The sequence below is a fragment of the Euprymna scolopes genome, chromosome 19 (genome assembly GCF_053919585.1).
Source record: "Euprymna scolopes isolate OS-2025 chromosome 19, ASM5391958v1, whole genome shotgun sequence".
In the NCBI taxonomy this organism is placed as follows: domain Eukaryota; kingdom Metazoa; phylum Mollusca; class Cephalopoda; order Sepiida; family Sepiolidae; genus Euprymna; species Euprymna scolopes.
The window spans coordinates 34421060-34430270 of NC_136500.1; the positions used below are offsets into that span (position 1 = coordinate 34421060).

General features: G+C 34.4%; 1 pseudogene; it reads left to right on the forward strand.

The window, feature by feature from the left end:
- Nucleotides 1-8634: 8634 nt before the first annotated feature.
- On the forward strand, nucleotides 8635-8792 carry LOC145240570 (U2 spliceosomal RNA; annotated as a pseudogene).
- Nucleotides 8793-9211: the final 419 nt, after the last annotated feature.

The window sequence follows — 9211 nt, forward strand, 5'->3', positions numbered from 1 at the left end:
CAATAAGTCTCCTGTGCGTCATGAATAAGTTGCTGGAATCTGTGTTAAATACAGAAGTAATCAACCATCTCAACAAAAATAACCTTCTTAGTGACACTCGATATGGTTTCCGTTCTGCTAGATCTACAGCAGATGTGCTTACAGTTATATCTCATAGGATTAGCAAATCTCTCGACGGAGGCAACCTTTCTAGGGCAATTGCTCTTGACATATCTATGGCCTTTGATAGGGTATGGCATAAAGGTTTACTTCATAAGATCTCTAGCTATGGTATTGCTGGAAATGTCTTCTCAATTATTAAATCATTTCTTTCTGATAGGTTCATAAGAGTAGTAGTTGAGGGGCAAAAATCAGAAGCTCACAGTATTAATGCCGGTGTCCCTCAGGGGTCCATCCTGGGCCCAACTCTTTTCCTGATCTACATTAATGGTCTTCCAAATCACATCCTTACATCATTTGTAGACATCTATGCTGAGGACACTACCATTTATGGTAGCACATCTAAGACAGTAAACGACCAGGTTCTCTCCAATTCTCTCTCCTCTGATCTTGAGCACGTAGTACAATGGGGTAAGGAGTGGCTGGTTACTTTTAATGCATCTAAAACCAAGCTTCTCTCTTTACATCATCAACATTCTGATCCACATCTGGCATCAATTGAAATGAATGGCTCTCGTCTTCAGGAGGCCTCAAGTTTTGACAAGTTCTTGGCTTGACCATTACTCCTGATCTTAAATGGAACACGTACATCAAATCTGTTGCCAAGGCCGCTGGAAAAATGGTGGGATCTTTCTATCGATCCGGTAGATATCTCACTGCTGATGCTATTCTCTATCTATATAAGAGCCAGGTACGTCCAAGGATAGAATACTGTTGCCACATCTGGGCAGGAGCTGCTAGAAAGGACTTGTCCTGCCTTGATAGAGTTCAAAATAGACTTCGTAGCCTCGTAGGAGATGTCCTTTTCTCTTCCTTGCAACCTCCATCTCACAGAAGAGATGTTGCGAGTTTGTCTCTGATGTATCGTTATTTTCATCGAAAGTGTTCAACTGAGCTTCAATCTATGGTCCCCCCTCGCAAAACTTTCACAAGAAACACTCGTCTAGCTGTAAACACTATCAATAATTCCCTCACTCTTTATCTGTGCCTAAACCTAAACGTAGATTCCATGAACAAAGCTTCTTTCTTAGAACTGCACGCCTGTGGAATTGTCTTCCGTTTTCCTGCTTTCCGGCTGACTACAATATGGTTGTCTTCAAGTCTAACGTAAATAAGTTCTTGATGAGCCGTTCCATATAAGTTATCAAATTTACCAAATTTTCATTACTAATGATTACTATATTGTCCAATTTCTACTGTACACTCTTTAACCCTTATCCTTGAGTGGCCTCTTGGCCTTGATAATGTGGTGATGCCTATGTAAAAAAAAAAGAAAAAAACACAGAAAAAAACAAAAAACATGTCGAGTGTTACGTGGGTTATAGTCTATTTTAAAAACAATATCTCCTTCAAGAACGATCATTAAATGTGTTTTCAATCGATATTTATTCAATAAGGGACCAGTTTTCCTACCTAGCGAAAGGGGACGAGTTTTCCGGGGTCGAGTTTTCCGGGTACGAGTTTTCCGGAGACAAGTTTTCCCGGGACGAGTTTTCCTAAATTCATTTATTCTATCGTCACATCATGTTCTAAAAATGACGTCTGTTTTGGTCCCGAACCTGCAATCGCACACATAACAAAACAATTCATCGAGCATTTACGCGCTTTCAATTGCTGTCTTTAATACGGTGACTGTTTAAAGTTTTATGACGTACACCACATCTTCTATATATCCAAATACCAAAAAGCCAAAGAGTGGTACATCCGCAAATACACATGGCATAGTGTACAAAGTACTTGGCAAAATCCAGTTGTAAGTTACACTCTACTGGAGGTTGAAAACTCAATTCTCAGTGCGGGTGATACTCAAAAATTACGAATTACTAAGGACTTCTAATTCGTTATGGCTGACGGAACGAGAGTATGCTATCCTCGTGTATTAACTAAAAGAGTTCCGTTTGAAATTCTATCCAGATTCCCGAGTTCGACAAGATACATTTGAGCAAGGTCGGGGGTTACATTGACCGAAACATTGTGAAAATGATACTTAAGATGAGAACAGTAGTCCGAAGAATCCAAATAATACGATAGTTACATAAATCATTACTCTATATTGAATTGACTCTATAATAATGAATAAATTTTCATGAATTAAAATATAATATTTATACGTATTTTACGACCGGTCAACACGGGGGACCTGCTAATATATATATATATATATATATATATATATATATATATATATATATATATATATATATATATATATATAATCAAAATATAGAGTTAAAAATAAATTAATGAGAAAATGGCATTGAGAAGTTAATGTTAAAATTATAAGTTTAAAATTAAATGAGGGTGATTAATAAATACTAGGGTTGGGACGATTAATCGGAATCGGAATCAGGAATCGGAAAAATCGGAACTTTTTGGGGTATCGGAATCGGTATCGGAATCGGAAAAATTATAACCTAATTTTCGATTCCAAACCGATTCTTTTCATTTTTTTTTTAAATAAAAACTAAAACAAGCGCAAATTGTTTTTTTTATTATTATTAAAAGTTGTTCATTTAACAGAAGACTGAGAGGAGCCGCGCAATGGGTTATAAATCTCATTTACAGATTAGCAGCGTTTAATTTCTTTTATCTATTGGCCATTTTTCGAGAGATGACTTGTCTATTCCTTTTCCAAATTTTTAGCATCTATTCGCCAAATGACTATATACCTCCACCGAGCAAGTTCACTTGATTATTAGGTTTGAAATCCTCTGGAAGGTTTTTAAAAAAAATTTCATTGGCGCCAGCTGTACATTGTCAGCTTCTTCTGAAATAATTAAAGTTTATGGCATTTTTGATGCAAGTGAAAAATCTAGATGAAAATCTCCGTTAAGAATTCTGAATATTTTCTTAATTAAAAAAGAAATTATTTCTACATTTAACGAATTTTGGAAAACTCGTCCCGGGAAAACTCGTCCCGGGAAAACTCGTCCCGGGAAAACTCGTCTCCGGAAAACTCGACCCCGGAAAAATCGTCCCCTTTCGCTAGGTAGGAAAACTGGCACTTTATTGAATAAATATCGATTGAAAACACATTTTATGATCGTTCTTGAAGGAGATATTGTTTTTTAAAATAGACTATAGTCGTCTACCATAATATTTTTTAAAAATATTTTTACTTGTTTAATGTTTTTGTTTTTTGTTTTTTTTTTAAATAAAATCGATTTTCTAAGTGTCCGTTTTCTACCTAACTGGCTAAGTTCTTAGTGGTTTCACTTATTTTAAAGCGTTTATTGTGTTCATAAACGAGACCGCATATTTTTTTATATTAATATAAAAAGAATTTACTTATTTACTGTTGTTTATAAAAGGGTAAAATCGATTTTTCTACTTCGCCGACTTTTGTTTGTTGTTTAATTTATTTGGAATCGTTTATTCGGTAAAGAAAAAAAAACACAGAAAACAAACAAAAAATATGTAGAGTGTTAGGTGAGAACGAGAAATAATGTCCGGTATAACACATCTTAGGGGTCTTGATAATCGCTAAAAAATAGAAAATTAAAGAAATTACTGAGGGAGATTTGGTTTTAAAAAGAAAATAAAAAAATTTTCATATTTTTTTTAATATAATTTAGAGAGGGGGGGTAAAAACTATATCTCCCTCCGAAAAACAACCAACAAAAAATGAAATTAAAAGGATTCTTGATAAACGATAGCGGAGTTTTCAATAAAATTGATTAATAAATTTATTTAGTGATTACTTTTTCTCTTAATGATTGATTTTAGAATTTTGAAGTAAAAATTAAACAAAATTAAAAATGAGTCAACGAAAGATTGTTAGCACATGGCATCTCTCGCGCCAAAAAAATATTTCGCTTTTAATTTAGTAGTTAATTTTTGCAAAATTTGACAGGACGACAATAAATGTTGATAATTGATAAAATTATAATTTTAAATAACGCATGAGTGCATTTGGTATGAGAGAAAACAAAAACATAACAACAAAAAAAACTATCATAATTAAAAAACCAAAACAAAAAAGTAACGAAGAATCGAATCGCTCCCTGTTTTTTAATTTTTTTGTTTTGTTTTTTATTATTGTTTTTATGACTCCAAAAAACATCGTACAAATAAGAGCAAAAAAAATTGTAATTAATTTTGTATGAACATAATAAACGCTTTAAAATAAGTGAAACCACTAAAAACTTAGTCAATTAGGTAGAAAACGAACACTTAGAAAATTGATTTAAAATAAAAAAATATTAAACAAGTAAAAAAAATTTTTTTAATATTATGGGGGGGGGGGGCTATAGTCTATTTTAAAAAACAATATCTCCTTCAAGAACGATCATAAAATGTGTTTTCAATCGATATTTATTCAATAAGGGACCAGTTTTCCTACCTAGCAAAAGAGGACGAGTTTTCCGGGGTCGAGTTTTCCGGGGTCGAGTTTTCCGGAGACGAGTTTTCCCGAGACGAGTTTTCCCGGGACGGGTTTTCCGGGCACCATTTCCAGTACCAGATCCGTCATCTGGTACTGACTATTCTCAATGTGGCTTAACTTTTTTTTATTCATTTTCTTGCCATTTTGTTCTAGCAGAAAATGGGGCATCCGATCGGATGCCAGACACTCACCCACTATCTCATACATTCCAACCGAGTGTTCTTTTGAAAATTCTAACCGTCCTCTCTAAGTGGAATTGTTAGAATTTCTTTTGCGCTTGGTTTACCGAATATATTATCCAGGCAGTCTTTGAATTTTTTTTTTTTTTCATGAGTTCGGTGGCGCCTATAATTACTGGAATGATAGAGCCTGCACACCCTTGCAAAAAAGTAGACTACGATTGTTGTTGGTGACCACTGCCGTCCCTGAATGATAGAGATATTCCAAAGATTCCAGTATCTTTTGATGTCGTATGTAAGATTTTGGTATTTCGTTATATTTTCCCTCTCAATACTGTATAATCCAGCATGACACTAACTTCTACTAAGGTTGCTTCTTTCTCCTTCTTCTTGTTACATATTCCTATGTCAATAATAGCTCCAGTACTCTAGCACGAACTGCTGTATCCATATGAATTGCACGTATATTTTGATATTTTTGCTAACATTAAAAGCGTCGTTTTTTTTTCAGTAGTATACGAATTGAAACGATAAAAGTCAAGTGCACGCAAAACAAGCAACAAGTGTGGCGTAGAAAAGAGTAAAATGCCTCAATACTGAACTTATAATACAGAATAAATTATGGATAATTACAAGAGTTATCGAACTTACTGAAATCCTTTAACAGTCACGAAAATAACGCTGTACGTTTTTTTCTTATATATCGTTGTTCTGCGTCACTTTAAAGAGAATTTTTTATTTATTTTAGAATTTTTAAAATCCGATTATGTAACGGTCTACATTAATCTGGAAAGCAAGATTATTGGTCAATATTTTTACCAAATTTAAACATGCGTAACAGAGTGAACCCGGAATTATAGTACAACAAGCAGGACCTGTTAACCGGCATTGCCCGGTTGAAGCCTGCACACCCTTGCAAAAAAGTAGACTACGATTGTTGTTGGTGACCACTGCCGTCCCTGAACAAATGCAGACATAGGCGGCCATGGCGGAAATGAAATAATCTGGCTCTCACTGGCGGGTTTGGGTCGATAACATTCAAATACTGTTTGTATTTTTAAAAGCAATTAAGTAAATCAGTATGAATTAATAAAAGTACGAAAAATGATCCATTAGATTAATAATGGAAAGTATAAATTAAGAGCTTAAGGATTCTTACTGTATATGGACCGCTTAGAGTAATCTAAATCAGTGGTAGCAGTCCTAGTTGTTTCAGTTTGTTGTTCAAGTCTTCCAATAGTATTAAAGCAAATCCCAGATTTATGTCGTCTTTTAAAACGTTTAAAACAAAACAATTACGACCTTTTTCACTTCGCTTCTTTGAATATTGTCATATTAAGCACAGCGTTTGGAATAGACATCCCAAACTCTCCATATTAAGAACGGCTTTCGGAATAGACACCATTAACCTCCCCAGCTTAAGAACGACGTTCGGAATAGACACCCCCAACATCCCATGTACCGGACAGTATTCAGAGTTGACAACTTCCTTGGGGGGGGGGCTGGTAAAATAATTCCCCCAAATTTAACCGTGATAATCGTTGTGAGCATATCCACCCGCAAATATTAAAAAAAGAAGAGAAAAAGAAAATTTGGGGGTGGCAGTGTCGGTATGAGCGAAGTAGATGCGTTTCTTGTGCATGGCAACCAGTGAATGACAGTGTATGATACAGGTCTTTAGTTGTTGCTGCATAATTTTAATGAGATTTTATTGAGCAACATATTTGAAAACCATATAAGGTCGGAATCCTAAAGAAAAATGTGGAGGTGAACCTAATGTACAAATTTTCCCTCCCACACACACAAAAAAGTAAACGTGTGCGCAATTTCTAAGATCAGACCGAAAAGAAACTAAAACGCAATACTCCGGCAAAATCCCTAATTATTGAAATTTACGTTAAAACTGTAGCGTAGGTAATCAGCGAAAAAATCGGTAAGAACATAACTTTCAAGCACGCCAATTGAGATATGTAAGCACAAATTGAAACATCTCTAAATAGTTTGACAAAATAGATCAGATATTAACGTAAAAAAAAAGTTATTTACAAAGATATGTGCTAAAAAAGTCAAAATTAAATGGACGAAAACGTTTACGTGTGTTTATATATTTTTATTGTATACAAAAGTAAGCCTAAAATATACTTAACTATAAAAATAACTTAACAGTTGTGGATATTTTATATATGAGAGAGAGGGGGTAAGAGCGAAAGAATCCAGTAGCCGTAACGTTTATTTGTAAATCGGCGACGATCGTAAGAGAGAGAGAGAGAGAGAGAGAGAGAGAGAGAGAGAGATCGGTGGATAGCGAGCAAGATGTTAATTTACATGTAAATGACTGCTTAGATAAATATTTAATTATCTCAAAAGAACTTGCAGTTTTAATGTTTATTAACATTTAATAAATGTTTTTGCAGAGTATTTAAAGGCGGAAGTTGTGTTTTTTTTTTCTTTGTTAACGCACGATGACGGAAACAAGCACACAGTAAACAAAGTAACATGACCAATAAAAAATAAAAATAAAAAATGAATAAGAAAATTTAAATATATATGTTAAGGTTACCGAATATCTCTTTGTAGACATTAAATATCTGTGTTTTTATTGCAATAGGTATAAAAACAGATAGCTTTTTTTTTGTGTATGTCAGGCACTTCACCGGGCCCAAGAATGTTTCTTAGTGACGCCATTTTTTTTTTAATTTTAATAACTGTTCGTTTATACATAAAAGAATAGAATTCCGTAATATGAGAATACTCAGAGGTCAGCCAACGAGAGTTGGCGGATATTTATAAGGGAGAAATTATTGTTTTTGGAGTGGGGAATGGAATGATAAATGGTACGTCTAAGAGTTTATGAATCAGTTATGAAGGGTGAAAGGAAAACATAGTTATAATGTGTATATCTTCTCGGTGATGATTGGGTGCTGTGTAAGGCCTTTGACATTGAGAGAAAAATAGGAACTACTTCCTCTAAAGATGGTGTGAATGTGATGATAGTGCTCTTAGGATGCGATGTAGGATTTCATTATAACGAATAAATATGTCTCTAATGCCGTTTTAAAGTTATATAAGATAATGACTAATAGTGTAGACATAATAAATTTGTATGTGACATTTGTTGTTGCAAACCTACTGTACTTTGCTCCAGGTGGTAATTTTTGCTATCATTTTATTATATATAATAGAATAGATAGATTTGTGAATTGATATTCCATTGTGACAATCGGTTTCTTAAAAAAAAAAAACATTAAAATCCACAAATTCGATATTTTGTCCGAAATTCAGTACAAGGTACTAATCATAGTAAGCATTAATATTAATATATTTTTAACACACGGTAGATTCTCAAGACTTAGCTATGGTCGACAGTTATCGGATAGATGGCCGAAATTTATCTGAGATTAGGACCGTGTGCGTATCACTCACCAATGCCGGTTTCTGAAGGTGAATAAGTGACTGAATAGCTGTTCATAATTCATAAGAATCAAAAGCTGTTAGCTTTAGGAATGAGAAGCAAAGCGAATTCCAATGAAACGGAGAAGGAAAGAGTGTGAGCACTCATAGCCATTTGGATTTTAGCATTCAATCGCCGAACGAAGGGAAGTACGATGCCACACTTTCCTCATACCCACTTATACGAGAACTGCGTTTTAATTAAAACATCAGACATGTAGAAAAAAGGTCAGTTGAGAAAAGCAAATAACATTTTTTGATACGAGGGGTGAGGCAAACATATCTCTCCACAAGTCTGGTGTGAGCTTATGTTAATTCTGTGGTAGAGGAAAAGCAAAATAATGAGAAAAGTCGTAGTTCATACGTTGGAATACTCGCCTTAATTAATAGAATATCGAATGTTCAGTGTGCATATATATTTGACTCTAGCTACTAACATTTATACTAACTCCTTTCATCTGCAAATCTTTTTTGGCCTTTTGGCTAAGATCAAAGTGTAGTATCTGTCTTCAGGTGCTACATTTTAATTTCTTTTCTCTTAGTGGAGGAGAAATCCTTTGCGACTAAGAAAATTTTTTCTCCACGTTAAAAATGACCCTGGTGTCTAAATTTGTCCCGTAGGGAGGCATTGTGAATAGGTACTGCCTTTAATGTAACAGAGTTTTAATATGACAAAAGTAACTGGGAAAAGTAATTTCTGGTTTAATTACAAAATGCCCTGGAAATATCCCTTCTGATTAATTATAAAAAGCACTGGAAATGTCTCTTCTGATTAATTGTAAGATGCCCTGGAAAATGTCCCTTCTGATTTTTTGTTGTTGTTTGTTTACTTGCCCTCCCCACAAAGACGGAGTTGGACATGAAGTCGGTTAAAAATTTTGGGGTAAACCAGCTCCCCAAAAGGGGTACTCTGATCAATAACAAAAATAAAAATTGTATCAGTAATGAAGGATTTCTCCTCCATTAACCAAGACCCCAAAAAGGGGGGATTAAATCACTTGAATGCTGAGACTGATACTACACTCAGAAATTCATGTTG